The sequence below is a fragment of the Ceratotherium simum genome, chromosome 11, assembly GCF_057802395.1.
Source record: "Ceratotherium simum simum isolate JZ-2026a chromosome 11, ASM5780239v1, whole genome shotgun sequence".
NCBI classification, from domain to species: Eukaryota; Metazoa; Chordata; class Mammalia; order Perissodactyla; family Rhinocerotidae; genus Ceratotherium; species Ceratotherium simum.
The window spans coordinates 59766561-59772351 of NC_141910.1; positions in this window are offsets into that span (position 1 = coordinate 59766561).

Here is a 5791-nt window from a genome sequence, read left to right on the forward strand (position 1 = left end):
CTCTTCTTGCAATTGGTTAGTATCAGGTTGTGGCGAGCAGAATGAGCCCTTGCTCAGTTAAAATTGTATTACGGTTTTCAATGATTTGCTATCCCTCTCGTAAAAGCCTTTTTTTCCCCACCCACTGACATCAGGCTGGGCTGCATGACCTGCTTTGGCCAATCAGATGCCAGTGAAATTGATGTAAGCTACTTCCCTGCAGAAACGTTAAGATCAGTCATCTGGTTCTACCATCTCTCGTGTCTTTACTTGGCTACAAGACCGGCATGTCCCAGCTTGGGGTTGCCGTTCAAGTCTGGGTGCCAGAATGAAGAAGACGTAGAGAAGAGTTGCAGCTAACCTATGAAAGACACGTAACAGAGCAAGAAATAAATCTTTGTTGTTAAAAGACCCTGAGATTGTGGAGTCATTAGTTACCATAGTGTACTCTAGCCAGAGCTGACTAGTAAAGAAATGGTCTCTTAGAATTGTAAAAACAAAAAAACCGTATTAAAGTGAATTTTTAAAGAAAGCTACCCATAATTTATTCCCTAGCTTAACCAAATAGTTTTAATTTTTACATGTGCCTACATGCCATCGTGCTGAAACAGATCATTACACTTTATGTTGCTTCTCCTCCTGAACTTCAGAGAAGGAGCCTGGTGGTGGAGGTGGACCAACTTCCTCACTAGAGGAGGCCAGAGGAAAGGCCTGTCTGTAGAGCCAGTGCCCAGCACAGAGCCGTCTGTTGTCAGGCAGTGAAGTGAAACGGAGCAAAGCCATTTCCTCAGCATCATTCGACTCTTGGAAAAATGTAATGCCAGGTTATTTCTTTTCCTGCCAACACTCTATCATGCCAGTTTACTATCCAGCCAAGGCGGGGCTAAATATCAGCCCTGTTCTACAATCTTCCATTTCCTGAACTCTCAGTCCCACCATAGACTGTGAACCTGCACGTGGTAAAGTAGAATTTACAGGAATTCAGCAGTGAACAACGCAGGCATCAGCTCTGACCTCTTGAAGACTACAATCTAGTGGGGGTATAGGAATAAATACATTTAATGTATATCAAATAATTACAAATTAAATCCCACAAAAGAAACAAACAGGATAATGTAATAGATTGGAAAGGCAGAGACAGTAGGAAAGAATCTATTTAAAACAAGAGTTTTCAAACTGCTGACTGGGAAACATCAGTGAATCATGAACTCTATTTAGATGTTCATGATCAGATCTTTTTTAAAAAAATGAAATAGAACTGAATGGAGGTGAATAAAATAGAAGACATTAGGTGCATCACATGTGATAAGTATAAATATTGTTTCATGAAACTGTCATTTCTGTTGTCTACGTGAATTATATGTTTCCGTAGCTCCTGGCTCATAATATAAAATGTAGCTGTTACAGTGGATAGTGGTAAAAATAAGTTTGAAAAAACTAAGATATGGCCTCAGGGAAGGCTGTCTGAGGAAGACATTACGTTGATGACCAATGAATTGGTTGATTTGATATTTTATTTTTATTAACTAGTGAAACTTAATGCTCATGCTTATACCTGTAAAATTAAACAATAAAAATTAATGCCAATCTTTTATTAAAGGAAGCAAAATTGCTATGAGTTGCTCTTTTCAAATATTAATTCCTTTATCTTGTGTTCTAAATGTTAATTAATAGTAGTAGGTCATTAACAGACCTCTTCAGAACTTATTGGCAAGAATAAAAATGTGCTACAAAATATATATGAATACAAAGACAAAATAAAATAACGAATAAATATGTTTCAAAAATAGTCCTTTTCTGGGGGCCAGCCCTGTGGCCTAGTGGTTAAGTTCAGTGCACTCCACTTTGGCAGCCCAGGTTTGGTTCCCAGGTGCGGACCTACACCACTCATCAGCGGCCATACTGTGGCAGTGACCCACATACAAAATAGAGGAAGATTGGCACAGATGTTAGCTCAGGGTGAATCTTCCTCAGCAAAAAAAAAATATATATATGTAGTCCTTTTCTTTTCCAGAGCAGCCTACAGTGCCTTCAGAAGCCTCATATCGTTCTCAAGCAACTCTCATGTAGCTAAGAGGGTGGTATTAAAAAGTAGCACAGACATTAGAACATACAGTCTAGATTTAGTTCCCATGTTTTCTGCTCATTCTCAAAGATTTAATAGAATCATGACCACTCCACAATTAGTACCAGGTTAACATCTGCAGCAATTAAAAAAGAAGACAGCAACACAACTTACAAGCCATTGAACACATTCATTTTTGCATATTCACTTGAGTTTTACTCAGGTGGATTTTAGTAGCAAAAAACCATACAGCAAGTAAAGCATCCTATACTTTCCAGAAAAGACTTCTACCCTGGGCTTCAGATGTTTTTGAAAAAAAAAAAATTGTATTTGTTCTCCAGGTACCTGGTCTCACATTTTCTTTACCTGACCTAAGTAGTCTTAAGACATTTTTTGGACAATATTTTCTTTAATGCATCCACAGAATCTAAGACATTTTCATCTTGTTCAGGGATAGCTCTTTTGCACCCTTGGCTTCTTTGTCTAAAGATAGACACATATATCTCTTTCAATAGAACACTCAGAGAATATGTATATGTCAGTATTTTTAAGCATTTATACATAGAAGTACATGTGTATTCAAGATACTGGTAACAGTGGTGCCAGCACAGTGGGGATAAGTGGAGTAGGGATGGTTACTTTTCATTGAATATCTGTGGTAGATACCATAGGTTAGCTCTCAACCCCCATTCCAATCCAGTTTTTTCTTTGCCTTCCTCATTGTAGACCTAAAAGCTCAAAACTTACCTTCAAGGCTCCCTGGCAGCGGGGGTGGCCATGTGATGTAGTTCCGGCCAATGAGATATCAGCAGAAAATCTCTACAGTTTGCTCTTTGCCCTTGTGTTTCCCTGTTCCTTCAGGCCTAAATGGCAACACAATACTTGGAGGTCTAGCAGCCTTGGGGACAAAATCCACACACTAAGGGTGGCAGGGCAGGAGAAAATGGTTCTTTGATTAGGTCACAAGACTTAACACTACTGCCGGAATCCTAATTATATGAGAAAGATAACCCTCCCAACATGTTGAATCCTTTGCATATCAGAAGTGATGCAAAGCTAAAGTATGCTAGCATTTGGTAGATTTTTTTGCCTTTCAAAGTTTGGACCAAGGCATGCATTACCTATTCAAAAAATAAGAAAAAATTTTAAAACAAAGCAAAGTATATGTAAGTCTTCATTACTTTTATTTCTTTGATTTTCTAATAGTTCAAAAATTTCTGTTTGGCTTTTTCACTAACTAAATCTTTAGATTATCAAAAAATTATTCTAGTTTTTTCCTTGAGCATGGCCACAACCTGGGCTATACGCAGGGCCAGCCAATGAGTTAGTGACACACTAACTAGCCCCTGGGGCCACTTAGACCCTTCTGCCAGAAAAGCCGCCTTTGTTTTGTTTTATAATCATTGGATCTCAGATGTAAGAATATGAACTCTGGTGGGAAGAATTCCAGAGACACAACTTATCAGACAATTTCCACTTCATTCAAGATGGTGTAACATGTACACCGGCATCTGAAATCATCTGAGTTATTGGCAGCTGTGACTGGCGACATTCACCAAAGGGCTAAGAGATTTTTGATTTATTTTGAGTTCTTTGATACAATGCCCCCTAGTGGTACTCAGAGGAAAAAATTATAAAATTAAGATATCAACATTCTCAGTTGTAAACAACAGAACTCTCTCCATCTAGAATAAGCAGAAAAAGGATATATTTAGGGTATTATCAGCCCCGCTGCTAGCCTAAAGCTCAAATCAAAAAGCCTTTCGTTCCTCATGATACCTCACTGCCATTTATTGAAATGGATTTCCAATTGTTATAATAAATATGTAGTGACTACGAATGTGAACAGTGCACCCTGAATATCAAGTGGCTTATATAACTTCTGGAAGGGGGTGAGAACCAAGCTTGGAAGCCACACAGTCATGGAACACTCCCAAATTATATTGCAGGCTCCAGGGGACATCTGGAGCTACTGCTGCTGGGCACAGACACTACAGCTCACTCTGCTTTCCCTGGGCACTGGCACTCCAGCTGCATGCTCTCCATGGCTTTTTTGGAAGCTAGATGTCTTCCCACCCTGGTAAGAATGAAATCTACAAAGTGCTTGCTTCTTCTCACGACTAGCTGCTGAAACACAATTGTTGAGGCTCACCTGACTGATGAAGTCTGGGTCACTTGCATATATCCTAGCTGCAAGAGATGCTGGAGAAGCAAGTTGCTGGATTCTACTTGGGGGGGTGCTGACTCATAAAGTTGGAAATCCCAAAATTTAGTAAGAGTGTTCAAAAGCTTCGAGGGTCATCCAAAAAGCATGACAAATGTCCATGAGAGCTGGCAATATTGTGTTTAGCATTCCCTTCTCTCCCTGGTGTAGCTTCTTTCAAACTTCCTAGTGTCTCCTTCCCATTATCATAAAATTGTAGCTTCTTCTAATATCCTTCTAAGTTGGTGAATTGTCCCTGGGAGTTTTGAGAGACATTTTCTTTCCTTATGACCATCACTGCCCTAATAAACCACTCCCACTGGTACTGATGGTGTATGTTGATTTCTGTGAGGTTTGATGGGGTGAGAAAGTGAGACCACTGCTCTAAGATGATAAGAGTGGAGTGGGGCGTGGTAGGGTTGGGGGGGGAGATGGAAGATGGGAGGTGGGGAGACTAGGTGCCAGGCCACAAGGTGGGGACAAGCTTGTCCTCCAGGACAGAGGGAAGGCTGGTGTGGTGGATGCATGGAGAGCAGAACGCAGTTCCAGCTGTGGTCAGTGTGGTAGACGAGGTGGCCATGAAAAGAGGTTTGGATTTTACTGGAAATGAAGTTGCAAGGTTTAAGAAAAGAAGTGATTTTTTTGGGGGGGGATAACACTGCCTCCTTTTTTTTTTTTTTTTTATTTTGAGGAAGGTTGGCCCTGAGCCAACATCTGTTGCCAATCTTCCTCTTCTCTTCTTTTTTCTCCCCAAAGCCCTTAGTACATAGTTGTGTATCCTTCTAGTTCTTCTGTGTGGGACGCCGCCTCAGCCTGGCTCCATGAGTGGTAAATATGTCCGTGCCCAGGATCCGAACCTGCGAACCCTGGGCCGCGGAAGTGTAACCCGCGAACTTAACTGCTGCGCCACTGGGCCGGCCCCAAGAGAAGCGATTTTAGGGTTACTGTGCGGAGCGTGGATTTTAAAGGGCAATATTCTGGAAGCGGGAAGACCAGATAGGATCTGATCGCAACACGTTCATTGCCATGTTTTATGATGCGGCTCAAACGTCACCAGCTTTTCGAAGCCTTCCTGGTTTCCTCAGGCAGAGCCAGTCCGCCTTTCCTAAGTTACCTTGTTCCCCTAGACAGTACACCGTTTATGTACACCTTTTATGCTTCTCCCTCTCCCAGTGGGCTGAGTTCCCGAGGGTCCCCTGAGCCGCCTCCAGCCCTGTGCTGCCTTGATGGCTCTTCCGGAGAGGAAATGGGTTATAGGGAGAGCCTTTGAAGCCTCTGGGTACATGCTGTCCTTCCAGCTAACAGGGCTCCCTGGGGAATGTATGCTTGACTTTCTATTCCCAGTAATACAAGTTCACATGTTCATGGATGTTTGAAGCTGGGATGAAAGAATTTTCATGCTGCTAGAACCTGTGAAGCTTTTTTTTTTTTAACGGAGAGCTCACAGCAAAACTTGGGTTACTTGGCTGGGAAAAGGAACGCAGTGTGAGGAGCAAGATGACACCTCTGGGCAGGCAAACCTGGACGGAGCGGGACCACAGAGC